A 27882-nucleotide genomic window follows, 5' to 3' on the forward strand; every position below is an offset into this window, starting at 1 on the left:
TTAGCTTTCTGCCATTAGAGTGGTACCATCTGCCTATCTGAGCTTTGTACACACAATTAAATGTTTAAATGCATGCCTCTCAACATTCTGCTGTATTAACTCACTTAATGGAGTGAACACCATTATTATCAAGGCACAGAGAGTTTTAGCAAGTTGCCTCAGTTTGCACTGTTGGTTAAGTGACAAGACAGGCTCTGAACAAGGGCCAGCAGGCTGACCTGTGTCCTTCACTTTCATCTCTGTGCGCCATGGTTCCAGTACAGCACTTGTACCATCCCGAGCTTCCCCCGACACAAGAGCTACAGAGGCCTGAAGGTTGTCTATTCATATCTCATAAAGAAATGGAAAAAATTTGCAGTCTGCAATTTTTTTTAAAAAAATTATAATATTTGGATTTGCCTATCTATAAACTGGTCCACCCATATTCATGGAGTTGCCAATCTGTGGGAATGGACAGGGTTCAACTCCTAAATCTTTCTTTGAAAACTGCTCCTGAATTTGTTGCTCCTTTTCTGGGGCCTTCTCCTACTCCCTACTCCGGGGGATTGTGAAAAATTAGACCCAGATGCTTCTCTTTTCTTTTAAAAATAACTTTAATTTTTTCTTTCTTTCTTTTTTTTACTTCCTTATTGCGAAAGTTATACAAGCTGGTAATAAAAATCTGGAGAAGGCAAACAAGTAAAAAGTGGAAAAGAATTTGCGATAATACCCCACTGGAGAGAATGATTGTCAACATGGTTGTCTATCCCTTCCAGGCTTTTTTCTGTACATTTATGTGCTGTGTGTGCTCAGTTGCTGAGTTGTGTCCGACTCTTTGCAACCCCATGGACTGTAGCCTCCGGCACCTCTGTCCATGGGATTTCCCAGGCAAGAATACTGGAATGGGTTGCCATTTCCTTCTCCATCTGCAGATATATATTTCCTCTTAAAACTTGGAAGAATTTTCTACATATTGCTTTGTAAACTGCTTTTCACATTTACCAGTCTACTGCAAACATTATGCCTCACTGACTTTTACAAGATTTACAATGCCTTTTACATTCAGTATTATGGATGTGGCATAAGATTGAATAATCTTCCCATTAAATTTTTTACTGCTATTCACATCATTGAAATCAATATCCTTGTAGCTAAAACTTCCCACAATCTTGGGATAAATTCCTAAAAGCAATATTGCTGTGTCAAAGTGCTGGTAAAAAGGGAACTCTTCTGCAAAACAATATTAACTGCCTCCAGAAAGACTGCTAGGATACACTCAGCCTGCAGTATGTAAGTTTCCCCACAGTCTCAAAATTCTAGCTATGACCATGCTTTCAAAACTTTCTCCATCTGATAAGCAGGGAGGAAAAAGGTATTCTGTTTTAACCAGCATTCTTTTACTAGTGAGCCTGATCTTTTTTTCTTCAGGTTCTATTGACCACTTGTATTTCTTTTTTTTATTTTCCTGGAAATTATCTCTACATGTCTTTTTTAAATCCCCTTTTTTGTTGTATGTCTTTCCCTTACTGCTTTGCAAAATTCATTTTTCACGTTGGCATCCATCCAATTCACAGGAGGAAAAAACAGCCCAAGTCCAAAGAAGAGCTTGGGAGGATGGAGAGCAAAAAACCCCAAGGCTACCCCCACAGCCCTTCCTCTGCCCTGTGGTGGGCTCCATTCTGCCACCCGCTGCAGACCAGAGGCCTTACCTGCTGCTCCCAGGTGCCATTTTCCGTTCTGCACTTGAACTGGGGTTCAGCCCCTTCTTAGGGGAGTCCCAAGCTACTGGGGGCGAGGGTGGCCTGTAAGGGAATCTGTTCAGGGTGGTCCCCCTGCTTGTGGTACCAGCTGCAGTGTGAGTCCAGTGACAAGGTTGTTGTCAGCTCTATGACCCAGTTTAGAACTGGGCCCCACCGGACGTCCCCAGGTGCGGGGACGGGAACCAGAGCCTGGGAGCAGACTAGTGGCCCCGGTTGGTAGCCCTTCGTTCTCCAGCCGCAGCGCTCTGCATCCCCGCTCCTCTCCCCTCCTAGCGCCCTGGGCCCCTGGGGCCCGGGAGTCCTTGAGTCCAGGAGGTGACCCCACGCGGTCCAGGGTGACCGGCACACATGAGCCCATGGGGGTGTTTCGGGTGACCAGGGTCCCGAGCGGGGACCGCGGGCTGACTATGTGGCCTTAGCTTCTGGCCCTGCTGCATCAGTGCCGGGGGTTCAGCAGCCTCCGTCCACGAACCAGGACCGGTCAGCATGCAGTTGGCCGGGTTGTGCCAGGAGCCCTGGGGGCAGATGTCCCCCTCTCTGCTCAAATTGCTCACGTGGAGGGGGCGCTGTTGGTGATGGGTGGGGGGCTCACTGGCCCTGGGGCCTACCATGGTGCCTGGCACCTGTTGGGCGCTTATTAAAAATCCATTGGACCAGAATTGAAAGAGACGCGTGTACCCCAATGTTCATCGCAGCACTGTTTACAATAGCCAGGACATGGAAGCAACCTAGATGTCCATCAGCAGATGAATGGATAAGGAAGCTGTGGTACATATACACAATGGAATATTACTCAGCCATTAAAAAAAATACATTTGAACCGGTTCTACTGAGATGGATGAAACTGGAGCCCATTATACAGAGTGAAGTAAGCCAGAAAGAAAAACAACAATACAGTATACTAATGCATATATATGGAATCTGAAAGATGGTAACGATAACCCTATATGCGGGACAGAATGAGAGACACAGATGCATGGAACAATTTTATGGACTCTGAGGGAGAAGGTGAGGGTGGGTCGTTCTGGGAGAATGGCATTGAGACATGTGTATTGTCATATGTGAAACAGAGCACCATTCCATGTTCGATGCATGTGACAAGGGCTCGGGGCCGGGGCAGTGGGATGATCCAGAGGGATGGGAGGGGGAGGGAGGTGGGTGGGGGGTTCGGGAAGGGGAACACATGTAAACCCATGGCTGATTCTTGTCAATGTATGGCAAAAACTATTACAATATTGTAAAGTAATTAGCCCCCAAGTAAAATAAATAAATTTATAAAAAAAAAAAAAAAAAAAAAAAAAAAAAAAAAAAAATCCATTGGACAATAACAGCGTAGGGATAGCTCAAAGCAGATCCATTCTCATGATGCTTTTAAAATAAGCTCTAATTCTTGATCATAGGTTAAAGGGCTATTGAAAGTGAAGTGGAGACGTCCTTGGTGGTCCAGTGGTTAAGAATCCACCTTCCAATTCAGGGGAGGAGGGTGGGTTCCATCCCTGGTCTGGGAACTAAGATCCCACATGCACTGGAGGCAACTAAGCCCACCCACCGCTACTACTGAGCCCGACTCACAACTAGACAGAAGGCTGGGTACCCCAGCAAAGATCCCCTGAACTGCCGCTAAGACCCAAAAGCAGCTGAATAAATAAGTATTTTTTAAAAAAGTGAAGTGAATGGAGGGGGCTCCTGACTCCCTTATCTTCCATTGTATGGGTCCTCTTACCTCTCAGCAACCCTTCCTCCTGGTATTTGTTGGCACCATTGGTTCCCAGGGAAGAGGATGTTGGGCATCTTGGAATCAGAACATAAGGGTCTGAATCCTGACTTTACCACTTCCAGGCTCTACAGATTTGGGGGTACTTTCGGAGCCTTGATTTTCTCTTTTGATCATGGAAACAGCCTTCCTTTCAGGTGTGTGTGTGATGAATAAATGAGATAACATGTGGAAATCCCTAGCACAGAGCATAGCTTCATTTACATGCAGTTTCTTCCTTCCTGCCTGCCACCTCTGAACCCCTGAGCCTTGTATTCAGTAGGCACTCAAATATTAATTGAATGAATAAATATAAATTTCTATTTAAATCATCATGCCTTATCAAAACTGCCTTTTCCTTCTGACCTAACTGCATAAGAAAGCAAATTGATAAATCCATTCCTTATGAATTTATTGAATTAAGAGATTTAACACATTAAGGAATGAATTAGTGATTTTTCTATGAACAGGGAACTTTTATGTTTTAATAAGGAACTCCTAGATATGAATTTTATGGGTTTTCTCTCTCTCTCTGGTTTTTTGTTTGTTTGTTTGATTTTTGGCCCCACCATGTGGCATGTGGATTTTAGTTCCCTGACCAGGGACTAAACCCATACTCACCACATTGGAAGCACAAGTCTTAACCACTGGACTGCTGGGGAAGTCTCTATGAATTTTAATAGCTAAATTTTTCATATTGCGTAATGTTGGAAATAAAGGCAATAGGGTTATTCATGAGTAGGTGGACCTTCCCCATGCCCTTCAAATCTGCTGACGTGGGTGCCTCTGAAATGCACTTTACGTGGGAAAGGGGGTAGACAGACACTGGGGTAATTTATGGGAAGTGAAGATCCCCTGGGCTCATAACATCTTATCCCAGCATATAGTCAAGGCTTGTGTCTAGTTGAGAGTCATGGGTTACAAAGTTGGATAGAAGAGGCAGAGTGAGGCATGATCTCACCCCAACCCAACACAGATGATTTTCAGGGAAATGAATCATCTTGAGACACACACCGGTTTGGCCCCAAAAGGATGAGCCTGTAAACCTATGCTGGACACTGAGGCCCTAAGGGCCCATGAAGGCAGGAGGCAGTGAGCACTGCTGCTGCTGCTCAGAGGGGAGAACAACAGGCTGACCCTCAGGGAGCAGGGATTCCTCAAGTCCCACTTCCTCTGAGAAGCCTGATCTGGTGACTTCTGCCCTCTCTGCTCCCCTCCAACAACGCCCACAGCTGTGCTCAAAGGCTACAGGGTCTGGGTGTCTCCTCCTCCTGCAAGAGTACCAGGCAGTCCCAGCTCACTCCACTGTCCCCTGAGGCCACTTCCAAATAGACACTGGCCACAGTGGGGCAGAAGGGAGGCTTTTGAGGCAATTCAAGAGGCTCTATCTTTTAGCAGGACAGTATCTGAGACGGTGTTGAGAGGCAAACGTGCTTGACCTTTGGAGGGGGGGTCTGGTCCTTTTGGACATTTGTAGATGTTTGGACTGATGAAAGTCACACTTCTCCTCTTCACACCTGTTCTATCAGTTCTCAGTCAGAAATATTTATTTCACTAAAGAAATCAAAAAGCTGCGTGGAGACGTATCTGATAACACAGTTCAGAGAGGTTTTAGACAATAGAAAGGTCTATTCTCAGCTTCACCTATGAACACTTCCAAGGTCATCAACAGCCCAAGAGTCTACACCAGTGAGGTTGCATCACCATCCATCACAGAAACTCTAGGAATATCCTCTACCCTGAATGCAAGCCAACTGGGTCAGCAGAACATTTCTGTAGCTGGTTCACACGTACCAAACAAGGCTCAAGTTTCACCAACCCTCTCCAGGTATGCAGAGGAAAATTTCACAAGAGGAAGATCCACTTTGCAGTCTTCTGTTAAAACCTCATCTGAGTGAAGTCCAGGAACTACTGCAGCAGACGGACTTAATTCTTCACACAGTTTGGCTCAGGAGAAGGTCATCATCAGGGGGTCAGGGCAAGATGCCCAGGACTCCCTGGTGGTACAGTGGCTAAGAATCCACCTGCCAATGCAGGGGACACGGTCCTGGAAAATTTCACCTGCCGCAGGGCAACTAAGCCCCAGCACCACAACTACTGAGCCAGCACTCCAGAACCCATGAACCATAACTACTGAGCCTGCACTCCACAACAAGAGAAGCCACCTTAATGAAAAGCCTCCGTACCACAAGGACGAGTAGCCCCCACTCACCACAATTAGACACAGCCTTCGCAAAACAACGAAGACACAGGACAACCAAAAATAAAAATAAACTAAAAAATTTTAAAAAGGCAAGGTGCCCAAGGACCTCAGTATTTGACTAACATGAATAAGAGCCAGCCAGAAATCAACTGTGACCGTGCCTTATCAGAAAGTAGTAAGTTATCGCTCCCTGGGTTGTTGGCTAAGCAGTTGAGGACATTCTTCTGTTCAATTCAATCCATTTAAGGATACAAGTTCACATAGTTGATACTTTAAGCATTGCAGACAAGAAGCCCTGTAGCCCCCAGGGGGTGTCTGGGAGAGATGGGGAAAGAATTCCTTGACAGACCCAGGACTTAAATCCCAGACATTCTTGATAAACATCAGCCAGAATCAGCTCACCTTCCCCAAGAGCCTAGAGCACCCCCTACATGCAGCCATCCCTTCAGGCAGCCTGCACATTCATCCTCTGTGGAGAATGGGCTGCACATAACACCACCTCTGTATCACCGCTAAGCAGCACAGCCCAGTGGTTTAGAGTCACACAGAGATGGGTTCAAATTCCTCTTCTATCACATGTTAGCTCTGTGACCTCAGGCACATTCAGATTTTCAAAGTCTCAGAATTTCATCTATAAAATGGAAATGATATGCATGTGTGTGCTCAGTCACTCAGTCATGTCCAACTCTAAGCAACCCCATGGACTGTAGCCCACCAGGCTCTTCTGTCCATGGGATTCTCCAGGCAAGAAAAATGGAGTGGGTTGCCATTTCCTACTGCAGGGGATCTTCTTGAACTAGGGATGGAACCTGCATCTCTTACATCACCTCTATTGGCAGGTGGATTCTTTACCACTATGCCTCCTGGGAAGCCACAGAAACAATATGTACTTAAAAGCAACTTTTTGAAGGAAAAAACAAGCAACATCGTCATTTCAGGACTCTCACAAAAGACAAAGATCATGTTTCTTAAGTTCCTGACCCATGGTAGGTGGTCCCCCCAAATCAGGTAAAATATTTGGGCTCAAACAGGTGTTGCCTGATAGCTTTTTTTTAAACCATTTCTTTTCTTTTTTTTTTTACATTTATTTGGCTGCATCAGGTCTTCGTTGCATCATCAGGGATCTTTGTTGTGGCACACAGACTCTCTAGTTGTGGCACACAGGCTCCAGAGTGTGTGGGTTAAGTTGCTCCAAGGCAAGTGGGATCTTAGTTTCCCAAACAGGGCTTGAACCTGGATCCCAGGTCCCCTGCATTGCAAGGTGGATTCTTAACCACTGGACCACCAGGGAAGATCCCTTCCTGCTAGAGATGACTCAAGTTGTTCAAGTGCCAACTACCGTTTTGGTTGATGCTAAATGCTTTTCCCTGGTGGCTCAGTTGGTAAAGAATTAACCTGCAAGGCAAGAGACTGCCTGCAATTCGGGAGACCACTTGCATTGCAGGAGACCTGGGTTTGATCCCTGGGTTGGGAAGATCCCCTGGAGAAGGAAATGGCAACCTACTCCAGTATTCTTGCCTGGGAAATCCCATGGACAGAGGAGCCCGGCCAGCTACAGTTCATGGGGTCACAAAAGGTCAGACACAACTTGGGGACTAAACCACCACCACCAAACTGTATAATGTAGGTGGTTGTATTTAATTTTGTGCTTCAGATTTCCCCAAGTGTTATTAATATTTAGGGACCCTCAAGGATGAGCTTAGGTAGTTCCTCCTGGATTCAGCTCTTGCAAGAACTTACTTGAAAACTAGAGACACGCATTTTTCCAAAGACTACACAATATTAGAGAAAAGCTTAGGTACCAAAACAAAAGGTGTGTTCACATGTGCTGTGTAAACTATGTAGGTGCTAAATTGTGCCAAATTCCATGGGAATGGTGGGCTCCAAGGAGTCTTCAATGCCTACAAATAAGACTGTCAAACAGACCTGAAGTCAACCAATGCTTCCTGGTTTTGCTGGGAGTTAGGGCTCAGGATGTGGTCAGAGGAAGAGAAAAAAGTTCTAAGCCTGGATCTTGCTAAGATTTCTCAATTCATTGTGAACAATGCTCCTTCAATTTATTTACATCATTTGTTGGAGCTCCAAAACATATACCACCCCTGGAACTTTCCAGTACATTCTAGAAACGTTGATTTTTATATTTTATTGAAGCTTAGTGAATTTACAATGCTGTATTAACTTCCACTGTGCAGAAAAGTGACTCAGTTATATACACGTTCTTTTAAATATTCTTTTCCTTTATGGTTTATCTCAGATATTGAGCATAGTTTCCTGTGCTGTACAGTAGGACTTTCTTGTTTATCCATTCTATATGTAATCGTTTGTATCGGCTGACCTCAAACTCCACTCCATCACTCCTCCATATCCCCCTCCTTTGGCAACCGCAAGTCTAGAAACACTGATTTCTATGATTCCAGGCATGGCACTGTACTGATAATGGATGACTATTTGAAAATCCTTTACTTAATTTGGACCCAAAGGAGCTTCAAGAGGAAAAGGAGATGTAAAACTGGAATTTCCAGGGTCCTTTTCTTAAGCTGTTCTTTTGATAGCTGAATTTTTCCACTTAGGATAGAACATCAAAGGCATACTTCAAAAAACAAACAAAAAAAACAAAAAAACCTCTGAGTCTCAAGATTTCCTTGGGACTACTCAAATACTCATTTCTCTTCCCCTAAAAGCAATCCTGTCTGAATGACGTCATCATCTATCTGAGAAAAGGCATTCTGTATTATAGAACTTGCTGCAGCAACAGTATTTTCTGAAAAGTTGAGTGGCTTTGGACTTCCCCAATGCAGTCTTAAATAATACAACAGACCTCAGCTTCTTACCACTGACACTTGAGTGTCAAAAGATACCCAATATAACCAGCTATTTCCTAGTCTATAACAAGGACATGTGGGCCTTCCCTGGTGGTACAGCAGTAAAGAATCCACCTGCCAATGAAGGAGATGTGAGTTTGATCCCTGGGTTAGCAAGATTCCCTGGAGTAGGAAATGACAACCCACTCCAGTATTCTTGACTGGAGAGTCCCATGGACAGAGGAGCCTGGTGGACTACAGTCCATGGGGTCGCAGATTTAGCGACTAAACAACAAAACAAAGATATGCATAGATAAGGAGAGGAAACACACTGTAAAAATTCTACACTATTTGTGGGATTTCCCTGACTGTCCAGTGGTTAAGATTCCGAGGTTCCCCTGCAGGGGGCGTGGGTTCCATCCCTGGTCAGGGAACTAAGATCCCACACTCTGCACAGTGCGGCCAAACAAGAAAACATCATTATACACAATCTGTGGATAGTGCATTTAGCAAAAAAAGGACTGTTCTTAACAAACTGATCCTCTTAACTCCTTCTACCTACCAACATGACCGTCTGGGGCCAGAACCTTCTACAATAGGCCTCCCTTGGGCTCCAGCTTTGCGTGATTGGCCTCACCTTCTCTGAGGGCCATGGTAGGGAAATGACTCCTTGCTCCCAGCACTTGCTCTGGATCTTGTGTTCTAGTGCCCCCAGTAATAGGCCCATTGTCCCTGTTGGGAAGCACTGCATCAGCAAGCATGGGGCTCCCCAGCCAGGAGCAGTGGCCCTTGATGCAAAAGCCACTTGCTTAGTGTCTCTGAACAATAGAGCAAGGAGCTCAGCTGGTTTTTTTCACCCAGACATAATTCTCTGCTTGATGTCTCTGCCAGATGTCGGCACTCAGATCTGGGGTCAGAGGTGGGGTGAGGGCTGTCTCTTCCATCAGACCCTCCTCCTGCCACCCGCCAGGGGATTCCTGCTCTAGCAGCAGAAGTGATGAATGGTCCTTATTCATGGCCCAGAGCGCACCGGAGAGGCTACCCCAGCTGTGGTTGCTTGCTGCTCCTGGCCCCACACGGAACACATTCCTCTATGGAGGAGGGCTGTCTTGGGTAGACAGAGAGCGATCAGAGAATGAGGGAAGCGGGCGGGGACAACGGGGCCCTTTTGAACCACCTCAGACAAGAATGCGGACTCTGACACCAGGCTTGGCCAGGGCTGGTCCATCTGGCCCCTGGCCAAAGAGTTCACCTCCGTCCTGTCTATTTCTGGCCACAGAGTGGGAATGTTCAGGGCGCAGTGAAATGGCCAGAAAGTAGGCATCCAGAGCTGAATTTCTGTCCACTTTCAGAAAGAGGCCTTTGTCCGGCATAACTTGTTGTGACCGATCGGGGTGCCCCACAGTCCATCTCCGGCCCTGGGTGGAATCTCATTCTGACCAGGCTGTTTCCTGGGGGGGGATGAAGGTACAATTTCAAACACTTTAAAATGAACTGCTAGAGACAGTCGCATGGAATTAGAAAAGGAAAGCCAAATATATAGTGTCTGTAAGAGACACATCTTTTAATTAATTTACTTATTTTCGGCTGTGCTGGGTCTTCATGGCTGGCTTTCTTTAGTTGCAGCAAGTGGGCTTTTCCTTGCAGTGGCTTCTCTTGTTGCAGAGCACAGGCTCTAGAGTACTGGTTCAGTCAGTTCAGTTCAGTCGCTCAGTAGTGTCCGACTCTTTGCGACCCCATGAATTGCAGCACACCAGGCCTCTCTGTCCATCACCAACTCCCAGAGTCCACCCAAACCCATGTCCATCGAGTCGGTGATGCCATTCAACCATCTTATCCTCTGTCGTCCCCTTCTCCTCCCGCCCCCAAACCTACCCAGAGTTAGGGTCTTTTCCAATGAATCAGCTCCCCGCATGAGGTGGCCAAAGTATTGGAGTTTCAGCTTCAACATCAGTCCTTCCAATGAACACCCAGGATGATCTCTTTTAGGATGGATTGATTGGATCTCCTTGAAGTCCAAGGGATTCTCAAGAGTCTTCTCCAAGAGCACAGTTCAAAAGCATCAATTCTGCGGCGCTCAGCTTTCTTCACCGTCCAACTCTCACATCCATACATGACCACTGGAAAAACCATAGCCTTGACTAGACGGACTTTTGTTGGCAAAGTAATGTCTCTGCTTTTAAATATGCTATCTAGGTTGATCATAACCTTCCTTCCAAGGAGTAAGTGTCTTTTAATTTCGTGGCTGCAATCACTATCAGCAGTGATTTTGGAGCCCCAAAAAATAAAGTCTGACGCTGTTTCCACTGTTTCCCCATCTATTTCCCATGAAGTGATGGGACCAGATGCCATGATCTTACTTTTCTGAACGTTGAGCTTTAAGCCAACTTTTTCACTCTCTTCTTTCACCTTCATCAAGAGGCTCTTTAGTTCTTCTTCACTTTCTGCCATAAGGGTGGTGTCATCCGCATATCAGAGGTTATTGATATTTCTCCCGGCAATCTTGATTGCAGCTTGTGTTTCTTCCAGCCCAGAGTTTCTCGTGATGTACTCTGCATATAAGTTAAATAAGCAGGGTGACTGGTTCAGTAGTTCTGGCATATAGGCTTTGTTGACCTGAGGTATGTGGGATCTTCCTGGACCAGGGATCGAACCCATGTCCCCTGCATTGGCAGGTGGATTCTTAACCACTGGACTACCACGGAAGCCCTAAGAGACACATCTTATCACTACAGATTGTAGCCCATAAAGAAGGGGCAGTTGCTGTTGTTCAGTCGCTCAGTTGTGTCTGACTTTTTGCGACTCCATGGACTGCAGCATGCCAGACTTCCCTGTCTTTCACCATCTCCTGGAGTTTGCTCAAACTTGTCCACTGAGTTGGTGATGCCATTCAAACACTCGTCCCCTGTCACTCCCTTCTCCTCCCGCCTTCAATCTGACCCATCATCAGGGTCTTTTCTAATGAGTTGGTTCTTCGCATCCATGGCCAAAGTAGCAGGGCTTCAGCATCAGTCCTTCCAATGAATATTCAGGACTGATTTCCTTTAATATTGACTAGTTGGATCTCCTTGCAGTCCAAGGGACTCTCAGGAGTCTTCTCCAACACCACAATTCAAAAGCATCACTTCTTTGGCACTCAGTCTTCCTTATGGTCCAACTCTCACATCCATACATGACTACTGGAAAAACCATAGCTTTGACTATATGGACCTTTGTTGGCAAAGGAATGTCTCTGCTTTTCAATATGCTGTCTAGGTTTGTCATAGCTTTACTTAGAAGGAGCAAGCATCTTTTAATTTCATGGCTGCAGTCACCATCTGCAGTGATTTTTGGGCCCGAGAAAATAAAGTCTGTCACAGTTTCCACTGTTTCCCTCCCCCTACGAAGGGACAGAGGAGATCCAAAATCAGTGCTGCTGCTTGAAGGAGAGGAAGCAGAGTGAGGCGGGGATGACCATCAAGTTCAAGTTAGCCGCCCCGCATCAGCCCCTAAAAATATGGAGATATGGTTTGACTGCTGCTGCTGCTGCTACATTGCTTCAGTCGTGTCTGACCCTGTGCGACCCCATAGATGAAAGCCCACCAGGCTCCTCCATCCCGGGGATTCTCCAGGCAAGAATACTGGAGTGGGTTGCCATTTCCTCCTCCAACGAATGCATGCATGCTAAGTCGCTTCAGTCATGTCCGACTCTGTGCAACCGTATGGACAGCATCCCACCAGGTTCCTCCATACACAGGATTCTCTAGGCAAGAATACTGGAGTGGGTTGCCATTTGACTACAGGATAATTTTTTTTTTTTTTTTTGCATGTGTGCTCAGTCATGTCCGACTCTTTGTGACCCCATGGATTGTAGCCTGCCAGGCTCACCTGTCCGTGGGATTCTCCAGGCAAGAATACTGGAGTGGGTTGCCAGTTCTTACTCCAGGGGATCTTCCCAACCCAGGGATCAAACCCACATTTCTGGTGTTTCCTGCATTGGCAGGTGCATTCTTTACCACTAGCACCACCTGGGAAGCCCACCGTATAACATATAGTGATGCAAAGAGCATGATGCTGGCACCTGAGAGTGATCCCAGATTCACATCTGGCTTCTGCAAATACAGAAGCGTCTCAGGGTTTTAGTGGGTTCCATAAGAAGTATCAAGTGCTCAGGACAGTCAGTGACAGGCTCAGAGACAGTGCTAAATGAGTGGTCACTATTACAGTTACAAAATCAGTGACAACCTGGAAAAATTCTAGGAGCGATGTCACTTCACCCATCGATCACTCTTTTTTCTATTTCTTTTTTTGGTCACACCACGAGGCTTGGGCTTGCAGGCTCTTAGTTCCCCGACAAGGGATTGAACCCAGACCAGGGAATTCCCACCCTCTGAACATTCTTAACACAGCACTTGGGTAACAGGTTTTAACCATCTTCCCACTTCCCCTCGACCTCCAACACAGACACACTCTCTGACACCCTTTCTCAGAGCTAATAGTCAAGTAGCCAAAGTGGTCTGAATTTCCGTGCCACTTTGAAGGAGGTATTAAGACTCATAAAAGGTACGAAAAAGAGGAGAACAGACGTCAGGCCAGGATAGGGTGCAAATTTGGCAAATAACCTAATTACTGCAAATCAGTCTTGTTTCCAGGGGAGGAAGTGCAGTGGAGGATGGGGCGACTGCATGCAAATCTCTGGAGAACTGGTCTAGGCACAGACACTATGGTAGAGAGGGGCTTGGACAGCTGGGGGTAAGAGGAGCCCACTGGGGTGGAGCAGTAGGTGAGTGGGAGGAGTCCTGGCATGGAGGGAGTGTACAAACCAGCTTTTCTTTAAATCTTTTTCTTTTGGCCATACCAAACGGGATCTTAGTTCCCTGCCCAAGGATGAAACCCAGGCCCCCAGCAGTGGAAACACAGAGTTCTAATCACTGGACCACCAGGGAAGTCCTCAAACTAGCTTTTCTAAGAGATGGACCCTCATATAGGCCAAGGAGGGACTTCTCTGGTGGTCCTGTGGTTAAGAATCTAGCTGCTAATGCAGGGGATTCGAGTTCGATCCCTGCTCCAGGAAGATTCCACATGCTGCAGAGCAAGTAAGGCCATGAGCCACAACTACTGGACCCTAGCGCCCTAGAGCCCGTGCTCTGCAACATGAGAAGCCACCGCAATGAGAAGCACGTACACAACTAGAGTAGCCCCCACTTGCCACAACTAGAGAAGGCCCTCACACAGCAACAAAGACTCAATGCAGTCAAAAATAAATACATAATTTTTTAAAAACAGCCAAGGAACTCAGGTCTTAAGTGGCATCCTCCCCAAGCCCTCCCTATTTAGCTCATGCCTCGGAGAGGGGCTTCCCAGATGGAGCTAGTGGTAAAGAACCCGCCTGCCAATTCAGGAGACATGAGTTGCAGGTTCGATCCCTGGATCGGGAAGATCCCCTGGAAGAGGACATGGCCACCCACTCCAGTATTCTTGCCTGGAGAACCCCATGGACAGAGGAGCTTGGCGGGCTACAGTCCATGGGGTCGCACAGAGTCGGACACAACTGAAGCTAAGTAGCTTCACACGCGTGCCTCACACACACACACGCATGCCTCAGGGAGTGACAGTCACAGCAGGACTCAACTGTGGCTTTAGACACCTTCTGTGTCTCCAGAAGCTTCCAGATCAAGCTCCCTGCCAAGCAATGCAACCTGATCCAACAGTCACTTCATCACGCCTGAGTCCCTTCGATGAGAAATAGACCCCAGGGCCCAGGGAAGGAAGGAGCAGATGGTATAGAGGCCAGGGCCACATCTTTGGCCTGTCTAGAAATGTCTGGTGGCTCAGGGGAGGGCACAGGAGTGCTGTCCTCAAGTTTGTTAAGAGCCCATGATCTGGGATCCTCCTGCCCATAGAAACACTGGCTCCCTTCCAGAAGTCCAGTGAGTAATAGCAGCAGGTACCAATTGCCACCTCACCAAAACCGGCCAGGCTCAGCTCACAGTGGCAGCTGGCACTGTGTCAAGAAACTGACATCCACAGACTATTTACACAGAGAGCTACAAGTTCTTGCTCTTACCGCGAGAGGCTGACTTTCTCAGCTACTTTTAGAACTGATCAATTACTAATGTTGTTGCATCAAAAGACACTATCAAGGGGGCTTTCCTGGTGGTCCAGTTAAGAATTTACCTGCCAATGCAGTGGACACAGTTCGATCCCTGTTCCAGGAACTAAGATCCCATAGGCCGTGGAACAACTAAGCCCCTGCGCCAAAACTACTGAAGCCCACCCACCCTGTGCTCTGCAATAAGAGAAACCGCTGCAATGAGAAGCCTGTGCACTACAACTGGAGAGTAGCCACACTTGATGCAACTAGAAAAATCCCACACGCAGCACAGAGGAGTCTGTATGCCATAACAAAGACCCAGTGCAGCCATAAATAAATAAATGAATATTTTTTTAAAAAGACACTATCATGATGCTTCATGAACCAGAGCAGCAGCAGTGGGGGTAGAAAAAAGGGTGTGCGTGTGTGCTGAGTCGCATCTCTTTGCAACCCTATGGACCATAGCCCGCTAGTCTCCTCTGTCCATGGGATTCTCCAGACAAGAGTACTGTGTTGGCTTGCTGTGCCCTCCTCCAGGGGATCTTCTCGACCCAGGAATCAAACCCGCATCTTTTATGTCTCCTGCATTGGCAGGCAGGTTCTTTACCACTAGTGACACCTGGGAAGGCCAGAAAAAAGGGTGTACTAATCAATTATTTATTGTACTGTTTACATATCTGTTTCCCTCCTAAGACTGTGAACCCCTTGGAGGGTAGATACATCCCCAGGTCCTCTGTGTCCAGCACAGAATAAACACTGAGTAAATGTGATGTGAACTGAGAAAAAGAAATATCAACAAAGTGAAAAGACGATCCACAAATAGGACAAAATATTTGTAAATCATGTGTCTGAGAAAGATCTAGTATCCAGGATATATAAAAACTCCTAAAATTCAGTAACAAAAAGACAAGCAATCTGATTTAAAAATGGACCCAGGACTTGACTAGGCATTTCCCTGAAGAGACATACAAATAACTGACAAGCACACGGAAAGATGCTCAATATCATTAGTCATTAGGGAAATGCAAATGAAAACCACAATGAAGTACCACTTCACACCCTCTAGGATGGCTATAATTTTTTTTTAAGTGAAGAAAAGTAGGTGTTGGTGAAGATGTGGAGAAACCGGCAGCCTCATTGCTGTACGGATATAAAATGGTGCAGCCACTGTGGAAAATAGATTGCTGATCCCTCAGGAAGTTTAACAAAGTATTACCATATGACCCAGCAATTCCACTCCTACTTATATACCCAAGAGAATTGAAAACAGATGTTAACACAGAAATTTGCACACAAATAGTTAAAACAGTACTGTTCATTATCACCAAAAGGTGGAAACAACCCAAATGTCCATCAACAGTGAATGAATAAACAAAATGGGAGTGTATCCTCACAGTGGAATATTATTATTGGGTCAGAAAAAGGAATGAAGTATGGATACATGCCATTACATGGATGAAACTTCAAAACATCATATGAACTAAAAGAAGCTAGACAATACCATATATTATATGAATCCTTTATATGAAATATCCAGAATTGGTAATAGAGAGAAAATAGATTAGTGGCTATTCAGGGGTGGGTGTAAGGGGATGGGAGGAAGAGGAGATGGCTAATACATACAGTTTTCTCTTTGTGATGGTTGCGCGTATCTGTGAATATGCCAAACTCCATTGACTTGAACACTTTAAATGGATGAACTTTATGGCATGTGAATTATATCTCAATTAAACTCTCTAAAAAAGAATCTACTTAACTGACATTTCAGTTTAGTAATATCTATTTACTAAGCATCTGTTACCTGGCAGGCATTGTATTAGACACTGGGATTCAAAGATGAATCTTGACATGGGTTCTGCTTTCAAGGAGTTCACAGTATATTTAGAGAAGCAAGCACAGAAATAGAACTGAAAAGACAGTGATTACAGTTGGAGATGAGGAACGGGGAAAGATTTCGACAGTTGACATCCAGGCAGGTTTTGAAGGGAAGAGGGAGTTTGACAGGTTGATGGTGGGGAAGGGAGATCATTCCAGGCAGGTGTGAAATAACACAGGGGGTTCTGGGAGCCATGTGAGGTTCCGAATTGCAAGATGAAAAGTGGAAGGGCTGGGATAGCGGGTGGGGTGAGGGGATGTAGAAGAGGTGAGCTTGGAGAAGCAAGCAGAGGACCATGAGGAAATTTGAATGTCATACCAACAAGCTGAGTTTTCCTTTTGGGGATCAGAAGCCAACAAAATGTAAGCAGGAGGGTGAGGGAGGGTCGATCTGTGATTAAAAGCAGAGTCAGCAAACAACAGCCTGTGGGCCAAATCTGTGACGTTTTTGGAAATACAAGTTTTGGAACACAGCCATGTTCTCATTTCTTCTTGTTTATGGCTGCTTTCCCATGAAAACAGCCAAGTTGACCAGTTGCGACGATCGAATGGACCTGTTAAGTCTGAAATATTTGGTATCTGACTCTTAGAGAAAAAGTTTACCCACCTCTGCTCTAGAAAGATCACTGTGCCTACTGCATAAAGAATGACTTCCCATGGGTTAAGAGCAAGGGAAAGGAGGCCAGTTGGGAAACTAGCAACTCTCCAGGCAAAGAAGAAGCTAGGGGCTTCCCAGGTAGAGCTAGTGGTAAAGAGCCCCCCCTGCCAATGCAGGAGACCTAAGAGATGAGGGTTTGATCCCTGGATGGGGAAGGTCCCCTAGAGGAGGGCATGGCAACCCACTCCAACATTCTTGCCAAGAGAATCCCAAGGACAGAGGAGCCTGGCGGGCTATGGTCCATAGGGTTGCAGAAACAGACACAACTGAAGCGACTAGTATGCACGCATGGGGTACCATCATGATGCAATATCATGATAATGGGGTAACAGATTATATAGGAAGTTGATGATGGGGTGGAGAGGTGGGTGTGGCTTCGAGAGCCCCGAGAACATCAATTTGAGAATATTAACAGTGCCATTGGAAAGGATTAGAGACCTCATGGGGTTCACTGATGTCCGAATTTTTGTTTTTTCTTTTTAAATCATTAAAATGGTCCCTAAACCTCAAGGTTAGCAGAGTGCTCTCAGACAGTGCATCTGAATTCAAGGCAGCTCAAAAGTTTGCTTTTTAAATTATTCTTACAACTTGGTTACGGGCATGCTAGAGCAATTCCAGATCACCTGACAGGTAATCTTACCCTTTTTGTGAGATGCAACAAGCCCAAACTCCATACATTCTCTGGCTCTGTTCTGAGGCTGCTGTTGGCACCAGGTGGGCACCACGCAGTCGGCTGCCAGACTTCAGAATATCATTCTTGACTGATGACTTATTTTTAAATGCACATGTCAAATATCATGTCTTACGCATATTTGTCTCTTACAGAGCCTGGCAGAGTCTCTGGCAACTAGGATGTCACTCATAAATCATTTTAGTTAATGACAGAGGGGACCAGAGTCTTCCCTGGTGGTACAGGGGTAAAGAATCTGTCTTCCAACACAGGGGATGAGGATTCGATCCCTGATCGAGGAACTAAGATCCCACATCCTCAGGGCAACAAAGCTTGAGTGCCACAACTAGAGAAGCCTGTGCACTTCAGTGAAGATCTAACATAGCCAAAAATGTAGAAAGAAATCAAGAGGGGACCAGGTGGGAAGGGAAGGAGGAAGGAAGGCAGGAATTTTTCACTTGAGAATTTTTCACTCAAGGCTTAAAACTCATGATCTAACAGAAGGTGACAAAAAAGCAGGAGTTCTCAGTCATGTCCAACTCTTTGTGATCCCATGGACTGTAGCCCACAATTGTGCATGGGATTCTCCAAGCAAGAGTACTGGAGTATGTTGCCAGTTCCTTCTCCAGGGGATCATCCCGACCCAGGAATTGAAACTGGGTCTGCCACATTGCTGGAGAAGGAACTGGCAACCCACTCCAGTATTCTTGCCTGGAGAATCCCATGAACAGAGGAGCCTGGTGGGCTACAGTCCCATGGGATCGCCAAGAGTCAGACTGAGCGACTAACCACAGCACCCTGCCAGATTCCGGGCAGATTCTTTACTGTCTTAGGGAAGCCCTAGGAGTTTTCCAGGTGAATGCAAACCCCCTTGGCCCAGGGAGAGCCTGGAAGAATGATGTTTACTGGTGATGCCCTAATACAGCTGTAACTGCAAACCCCAAATATGTTGTATCATCTTCTGCAGACATTTAAAGGAAAGAAGTTGCTTAAATCTCATAACTAATCTTGCTGCCTCTCAGATTATAAACTATGTTTTCAAACATCTCTTCTTAACAATCTCATGGTGGACAAAATGAGGTGCAGTGGAAGCAGCCACACACAGGCATGAAATGTATTGAAATTTCCTACTTGATCTTTAAATCCATACACTCTGGGTAATGTCCTATTCTTGATCTAGGTGGTCATTACAAGGGTATGTTCATCTTGTAAGATTCATCCAGGACCAGTATTTGTACACCTACATTCACAGCAGCATGCATGTATTAGCATGCATGCATGTATCGCTTCAGTTGGGTCCAACTTTCAGCATCCCCATGGACTGTAGCCTACCAGGCGTCTCTGTCCATAGGATTCTTCAGGCAAGCATACTGGAGTGGGTTGCCATGACTCCCTCCAGGGGATCTTCCTAACCCAGGGATCAAACCCACATCTCTTACGTCTCCTCCATTGGCAGGCGGGTTCTTTCCACTAGCACACCTGGGAAACCCCTATAGCAGCATAGTCCCAATAACCAAAAGTGGAAGCCACCCAAGTGGACAAGTGAATGAATAAACCCAATGTAGCATATACACACAATGGAATTTCATTCATCTTAACAAGGAAGGAAATTCGGGCACACGTTACAACACAGACAAAAACTGAAGACAATATGTTAAGTAAGGGGTCCACCATCCCAACTCCCTCACCCCTACTGTCCGGGCCACAGAGCAGGAGATGAGTAGTGGACGAGCAAGCAAAGCTTCATCTGTATTTATAGCCACTCCTCATTGCTCACGTTACCACTTGAGCTCCATCTCCTGTCAGATCAGTGGCGCCATTAGATTCTCATAGAAGCCTGCATCCTACTGTGAACTGAGCATGCGAGGGATCTAGGCTAAATGCTCCTCATGAGAATCTAATGTCTGATGATCTGAAGTGGAGCTGAAGTGGTGACACTAGCGCTGCTGGGGAGTAGTTGCCACCATCTCCCATCACCCCCAGATAGGACCATCCGGTTGCAAGAAAACTAGCTCAGAGCTCCCACTGATTCCGCATTATGGTGAGTTGTATAATTATTTCATTATGTATCACAAGGTAATAATAATAAAATAAATTGCCCAATAAATGTAATGTGCTTAGTGTAATGTGCTTGAGTCATCCCCAAACCATCCCTTCTGTCCACCGGACCATGGAAAAAATGATCTTCCGTGAAACTGGTCCCTCGTGCCAGAAATGTTGGGGACCACATCTGTGTTAAGTGAAATAAGCAAGTCACAAAAAGACAAATAGTGTATGATTCCATTTATATGAGGTATTTAGACTAATTAATTAATCCAATGGACATGAATTTGCACAAACTCCAAGAGATAGTGGACAGAGGAGCCTGGCATGCTGCAGTCCATGGAGTAGCAAAGAGTTGGACACAACTTAGCGAACAACAACAACAAAGAGTAATTAAAATCATAGAGACAGAAAGCAGAATGGTGCTTGCCAGGGTGATGAGAGAAGGGGGGAGTCAGTGTTTAATCCATACAGAGTTTCATTTTTGGAAGACGAAAAAAATTCTGGAACAGATGGTGGTGATGGTTGCACAACAATGTGAATGTATGCAATACCACTGAACGGCACACTTAAAAATGGTTACAATGGTGAGTTTTATGTTACGTATATTTTACCAGAATAAAAATGAAAATGAAAGCTCATCCATTTGTATACTTAGGCTTGGTGCCATTTCACTTACATTCGCTATTCTTCTGGAAGAGGTACTTTTAAAAGGTACTTTACTCAAATTTATATTCGTGTTTGTTTCAAGAGAGCTTTGCATTTATATTTAGAGAAACATCTTTCTCACTAGGTCTTGAGTCATGCAGGCATCCGGAAAGCTGTGCTGTGTTTATCTCAGGACATGCATGTCCAGGGACAGGGTTGGGGATGGGGGAAGTTCATGGATCCAAGTTCAAGAAGACAGTATAAAGAAACTGTCTGAGCAAAAGTGAGTTGTTTGCAAGTCATCAACAGAAGTTATCTTCTCATAAAGCACAAGCTTTATAGGAAAGTGGCAGTATTTTCTCAGACGACGCTCTCAGCATCGCGTTGGCAACGCATCAAGGAAGACATCTGGGAGTCACTGCCGTGGGACAGCCCCAGGCCAGCTGTGTCTGCTTGTCTGACAGATTCCAACAGGAAAAAACTAAAAAGAAAATGTATCATCACTCGTGTATGATATTTTAATGTAATGGTGGTTTAGTTGCTAAGTCATGTCCGACTCTTCCACTCCATGGACTGTAGCCCACCAGGTTCCTCTGTCCATGGCATTTCCCAGGCAAGAATACTTGAGTGGGTTGCCATTTCCTTCATCAGAGGATCTTCCCAACCTGGGGATCGAATCCAGGTCTCCTGCATTGCAGGCGTATTTTTTATTGACTGAGTCACCAGGGAAGCCATTATAATATAATATTAAAGGTATTTCAAGTGAAGGGATCAAAAAGACTTGGACAAGGAGAACCTATTAACTGTGATCCTAATTACATCCTCACCTCTACTGAGTTCATTCTCACTCTACACCCTTATTTGCCATACACACTTATCCGGGTATATTGTTTTTGTCAAGAAAACTGATAAGAGTTTTAAAAACTCTGGACAGACTTTTTTTTTGTTAAACAGACTTCATTCACTTTATTTTTCTCATATAAATCTATGTGGTGGCTACAGCTAGAGCCTGGGTCCTCTGCAAGGAACCTCTGGTATGTTAATGCATTAATATACAAAGCGTGAGTGCCAAGTTGCTTTAATCATGTCCAACTCTTTGCGACCCTATGGACTCTAGCCCACCAGGCTCCTCTGTCCATGGGATACTCCAGGTCAGAATAATGGAATGCGTTGCCGTTACCTTCTCCAGGGGATCTTCCCAACCCAGGGATCAAATCTGTGTCTCTTATATCTCCAGCATTGACAGACAGGCTCTTTATCACTAGCGCCACTTGGGAAGCCCTAATATATACAATAGGGGTGTATTCATAGGTGTGTTTCCTGAATTACTTCACTCTACATCACAGGTTCTAGGTTCATCCAGCTCACTAGAACTGACAGACTTTTTATGGGTAAAAAGTTCCTTTTTAAAGGAAATTTTCATTCCTTTTTATGGGTAAGTAATATTCCTTTGTGTATATGTACTACATCTTCTTTATCCATTCATCTCAGACAGACATCGTATCTAAACTGTCACCATCATGCTTTATCACCCTGGAACAAGTACCTGTTCTGAAAGGCTGGTTCTGATGCCTAAAGATGTCTCTGATACAGGTGGCAGGGGAAGACTGGCCAGCACACCTGGCTAGGCTGTGCTCTCTGCCCATCACATGCATCTCCTGCAAGAGGACAGCTGAAATGACTAGGATGAGAAGATCTGAAGACTCACTTCAACTGAGACAGGGCAGAGACTTAGAAGATAAATAGTGCATTGCTGAGGATCTGTGACTCTGGGTTTCCACTTGGCTCTCCCTTTGCTGGCTCATGATTGTTCGTCCTGCTGGCTCTCTGGGTCTGGAGCAGGACAGGCTGCAGCTACTTCATCCAAGGCCTCATGACCCCCGGGGTCCAGATGGGTCTGTGTGACACTCCCAGGCAGACTGATCACAACGCCCTTCTTCAGAGGGAGATGAAAGATAGACATTACAAGCTGTCCTTCTAAACTCAAGCAGCCCCAGGAGAGGAAACCTGTACCTCCTAAAGCTCCCAAAACTGTAAAAGGAAGAAAGCTACAGCAGCTGCTGACAAGGAGTCACCTAGAAATTTTACTGTCCCTACAGAGACAGCCTATTAGCTGACAGGGAAGAGAATTCATAGCTGCCAGAAGACAGCATGGTTAAAAGGTAATACTCTGTCCCTTTGGAGTTCCTATGTAGAATAATGGGGTTGGAGCAACCAGTTTCTCGGTCCCTAATGGGCTGTTTTGTGGAAGGTCTATTCATTCTATGCCTATTTCAGGGCAAAGAATATGACAGCAGAAAATCTAGGCGTCAAGAAATAAGAGATTCCATTTTCCCACACAGCCAGCCAAGGAGGGAGAATTACAACTCGTGAATCTCATTAATAAGATGTAAAAATGACTTCATTGTTACCCCTTTCCAAAGCAAATAAACACAAGTAGTGAAAATGCTAAAAGCAGAAAGTTCTGGTGTCCTCTAGCCTCATCAGACAATGGCAGAATAAACAAAGTTGTCCATAAATGAAGTATTTCAGAGGGGAGCCTCTTCACTGCCATAGAATTTAGCCACTTCCAGCTAAAGATGCCAGCGGCCAAAATACTTGGGCAATGATCAGTGAGGGGTAATTGTTCTCAATGAAATTTCTTCGTGGGCTGTTTATCTCTTCCAGAAATTGCGGCTCCAGTCATTTCACTCATCCTACTTTCAGAACTAGGAGCCTGAGAAGGGGAAGGATGATGGCTCAATTCAGAGAGGGCCACCCTGAGTTCTCCAGAGGTGAGCTGCTTTCTCATAAGCTGGAAAATAAGCCCAGGCTTCCTGACTTTCCTGCTGATTTATCTCCAGCACCAAATGGCCAATTACTAAATATTTACACTGGGATTTCTGATACCAGGTGAATAGGAAGTGATAAGCCCAGGATGAAGCGAGAGCCAGGATGAATGCGTCAGAGAACAGCTGATATTCCATGAGCAGCACTGAGAAACAGCACCACGCTGCCAAGGAAGGAGGACACTGGGTCAGGTCTTGGCTCTGCCAGTTACCAACTGTGCCATCGGGACAGCTTATCTGTTGACTAGCTCACTCAACTGTAAAATGAATTCAACAAAACGCACCTCGCTGTTTAGTGGGAAGTTGTGTGAATCAAATAACACAGGGGAAAGAAAAGTGGTTTGAAAGGAATAATGCACAATTTGAACATAAATCATAGAAATCAACAGAACATAGATCAACTGTAAAAAGACATTTGGGTGGAAATTAGGGGAAAAACTGAATATGGACTGAGTATTAGATGATACCAAAGAATTATTCTTACCTATCCTGGTTATTTAATATTTTTAGAGCTCACACTTAAATGCATAGGGATGAAAGGATTTTATGTCTGAGATTTGCTTTGAAATACTTCCACTATGGATTTCCCTGGTGGTCCAGTGGCTAAAACTCCGTGCTCCCAAAGTAGGAGGCCTGGGTTCGATCCCTGGTCAGGGAATTAGATCCCACATGCCTCAATTATGTGTTCAGGAGTGCGTGTTAAGTTGCTTCAGTCATGTCTATTTGTGACCCCACGGACTGTAGCCTGCCAGGCTCCTCTGTCCATGGGATTCTCTAGGCAAGAATACTGGAGTGGATTGCCGTGCCCTCCTCAAGGGGATCTTCCCGACTCAGGAACTGACCCATGTCTCTTACATTGCCTGCATTGGCAGGCAGGTTCTTTACCACTAGGGCCGCTTGAGAAGCCCCAATTAAGAGCTTCTACGCTGCAACTAAGACCTGGCGCAGCCAAACAAATAAAAATAAATGTTTAAAAAATACTTCTGTGAAATAGAAATCGGAAAGGGATAGACAAGTAAGTATGGCAAAATGTGGATAACTGTTGAAGCTGAGTGAGAAGTATATGGGAGCCTTTTCCCTATTATTATCTATATTTGGAATTTTTCAGAATAAAAACATGATTTTTAAATAAACAGTGTAGTATTTTCTAGGATACTAGACAGCTTCACTAATGGTCACCTCCCAAAGGACAGAAAATCTGTCTCATGTACAAGGCCCTTGTACACTGGTCATACAGCGGTCAGAAGGCAAACCTTAGGAAAAGACCAGGAGAGGCCAGGTGAAGAGGCCAGCAGTAAAGGAGATATATGAAAACATCTCAGCAGAATTTCCCATCTGCCATGCACCAAAATGTCAGCCGACTGTAACGTCAAGGGGATGCTTCGTCTTCAGACCTAAGTTTCCTATTCAACTCTGCCATTTAACGACTAAACGGCCCTGGACCAAATCACTTTTTTAATATAAAATCACAGAGACTGAAAAATGCTGACGTGCATGCGCACACACGCACCATGGGATTCTCCAGGCAAGAGTACTGGAGTGGGTTGCCATGCCCTCCTCCAGGGGATCTTCCCAACCGAGGGATCAAACTCATGTCTCCTGCCACTCCTGCATTGCAGGAAAATTCTTTTTTTTTCTTTTTTTTAATAAATTTATTTATTTTAGTTGGGGGCTAATTACTTTACAATATTGTAGTGGCTTTTGCCATACATTGACACGAATCAGCCACGGGTTTACATGTGTTCCCCATCCTGAACCCCCCTCCCACCTCCCTCCCCATCCCATCCCTCTGGGCCATCCCATTGCCCCAGCCCTGAGCATTTGTCCCATGCATCGAACATGGAATGGTGTTCTGTTTCACATATGATAGTATACATGTTTCAATGCTATTGTTCCAGAACGTCCCACCCTCACCTTCTCCCTCAGAGTCCATAAGACTGTTCTATGCATCTGTGTCTCTTATTCTGTCTCGCATATAGGGTTTTCGTTACCATCTTTCAAATTCCATATATATGCATTAGTATACTGTATTGGTGTTTTTCTTTCTGGCTTACTTCACTCTGTATAATGGGCTCCAGTTTCATCCATCTCAATAGAACCGATTCAAATGTATTTTTTTTAATGGCTGAGTAATATTCCATTGTGTATATGTACCACAGCTTCCTTATCCATTCGTCTGCTGATGGACATCTAGTTGCTTCCATGTCCTGGCTATTGTAAACAGTGCTGCGATGAACATTGGGGTACACGCGTCTCTTTCAATTCTGGTTTCCTCGGTGTGTATGCCCAACAGTGGGATTGCTGGATCATATGGCAGTTCTATTCCTAGAAAATTCTTTACCGCTGAGCCACTGGGGAAGCCCAATCTACTATGGATTTGATGGCTAGTCCAGAGATAGATTCTAGGCACCAGGAAGGGGAACAGAACAAAAGACAGAGGGAAAGGAACAACTTAGCTAAAGAAGAGCACAGGGAGTCCGTCGTTCATCTGGAAACTGACCAGGGAAGTGAGCATTCCGTCCCTGTCCTAAGCCCCAGCCCTGACCATTAAGTACATAATGCACCATAAATAACTAAGTAATTCCACCAAGGGTGACAAATGGTCTTTTAGGGTCCGGGACAGACCGGCTAGCCGTGAGGTAGGCGAGGAGCCTGGAGTGGGGGTTTTGGATTCAAGTCTCCACACCCACTAACCCAGTGTGCAGCCTTGAGCTTCAGCACTTTTCTCTTGCACAAAAAAAGAATCCACTGGACCGATTTGAAGATCTCCGCAGTTCCAAGATTTCAGTGGACGAAATTAACGTGGGGCTTGTTTCTCTCATTCCTATCTCTCTTCTCCTCCGGACTCGAGGCTTCCCAGCCTGGAGAAGCTCAGTCCCCTCCCCCGTGCTGTTCCGCCTCTCCCCTCACCCCACCCCCGCTGTGTTTCGGTGGTCTTTCCTGGGGCGGGTGAGAAATGACTAGGAGGAAGGAATCCCTCCGTTTTTTCCAATCATTTCTATCCCAGCGCTGATTTACAGCGACTGCTCTTGCAGGCAGCTACTCCAGGGCGCTCCAGATGAGGGGTTGGCGGGTCGGGTCGGGGGAGGGCGGGTGGCGTGTGGGGGTGGGGAGTTGGGAGAGTAGAGGGAAGGAAGGTGTCCAAAGCGCCTGCGTAAAAGTTGCAGGCACTGAAGACGGATGGAGTTTCAGCATAAAACCAGAATTAGCCCCAAGCCGATCCTGCGTGTACCATCCATGAGTTCGTCTGTGCTGGTGCTTTTCTGCTCCAGAGCTTCCGTATGATAACGGCGGGAAGTGTTTCCTGGTACCCAGACACGCCAGGAATGGCTACCTGGGGCGCAGAGCGGACCTCTCTGCCCAAAGAACTCAGCGCGCACTCCAGCGCTCAGCCTAGCCTTTCTGGGAGGCTGACGAGAAAACCAATTCCAGGCATTTGACGCTAGGGCTCTCAGGCTGTGCCCTAGCCCCCGACCTTCGCACACCCCTATCCCAACCCAGCGTGCTCCACATACCCAAAGCCACAGCTTAGGGGACGCCCCAGTGCGCCCCCAGCCCCCCGCGAGCTCCACATCCTCAAAAGCCAGAATTCCAGGCACCAGCGCAGCCCTCAGTGTCCGTGGCCCTACGCTGCGCCCTCCTAGGCACCTAGCCCGCACCGGGTCTCGACCGGCTCTGTCCTGCCTGGTTACAGGCCCCCTGGCGAGCCACGGACCTAGCGGCCAGCCGCCGGGGGCGCGCCTGCTGCGTGGGCTACCCCAGTTCAGGCGAGGTGGGACTGGGTGGGTCCCGTTAGCCTGCAAGTCCTCGCATCTCCAAGCAACAAGCTTTTTCTCTGTGTGCCCGCCTCGTAGGTCCCAGGAGCCCCACGCACTGCTGAGAGGCGGCCCGTGGGGAGCGGATCCTGAAGACCCTACCTTTCCCGCGAACCGCTCTGGGGAGGGGGAGGCTCAGGCAGCGCTCTTACTTGGCAAAAGTGGTGCGCACTGCTCGGCTGGGCCAGGCTCTCCACTGGTGGCCCCTCTCTGCACCCGTCGCCGCCGAGCCCCTTTCCCGAGCGGATGGGGGCGAGCCGACGACTTCTCTGGTGGTTGAAGAAAGCGAATTCCCAAGTTTAGGAAGCCGTGGGCTGGAGTGGCTCCTGAACCCTTTTCCCGGTACTTTTAACCAGCGTCGGACGGCAAACCCCTCCCTGGGCCCACCCCCTTCCCTGAAGGCGGCCACCGCAGCAGGCCCGGCCTCCGACCCCTTTTGTTGTAATTCGAGAGCGACCGCTCCCGGGGCCAGAGGGGCTGTGCGGAGGAGGCTTCGCGCCAACGGGACAGCCCTTCCTAGACTATTCTCGCCCAGGTTTCCGGAGCCTGAGAAGCTGCGGAGAGGGCTTTTCCTCTGGGAGATTCCTCTACACTCCCCCCTCCCTCCCCCGCCCCCACGCAGAACTCTCGGAATTTAACCCTTCGGTGTCTTTATCCATCCCCAGGAGAGTCCGCGCCTAATCCCTCCCTGTATGCAGAGAGCCCAGTGCTGCCTGGTACCTAATAGATGCTCAATGAAAACTGATGATTGAAAGAGTTCAGAAACATTCATCTAC

At 46.4% G+C, this 27882-nt stretch overlaps 1 protein-coding gene across 3 annotated transcripts in view; it reads right to left on the reverse strand.

Annotated features, from left to right (window-relative positions):
* Positions 1–27676, reverse strand: part of LOXL2 (lysyl oxidase like 2) — a 112417-nt gene extending 84741 nt beyond the window's left edge. The window contains exon 1 of one of the 3 annotated variants that reach the window (XM_081515148.1): positions 27259–27676. The gene's annotated coding sequence lies outside the window, so the exon portion shown is untranslated. Of the gene's footprint in view, positions 1–27208; positions 27231–27258 lie in introns of those variants that run through there. The other 2 variants (XM_081515153.1, XM_081515158.1) reach the window with 2 other exon arrangements.
* Between the last annotated feature and the right edge of the window lie 206 nt (positions 27677–27882).

The sequence above is a fragment of the Giraffa tippelskirchi genome, chromosome 1 (genome assembly GCF_054371585.1).
Source record: "Giraffa tippelskirchi isolate mGirTip1 chromosome 1, T2T-mGirTip1v1.2.pri, whole genome shotgun sequence".
Lineage (NCBI taxonomy): Eukaryota > Metazoa > Chordata > Mammalia > Artiodactyla > Giraffidae > Giraffa > Giraffa tippelskirchi.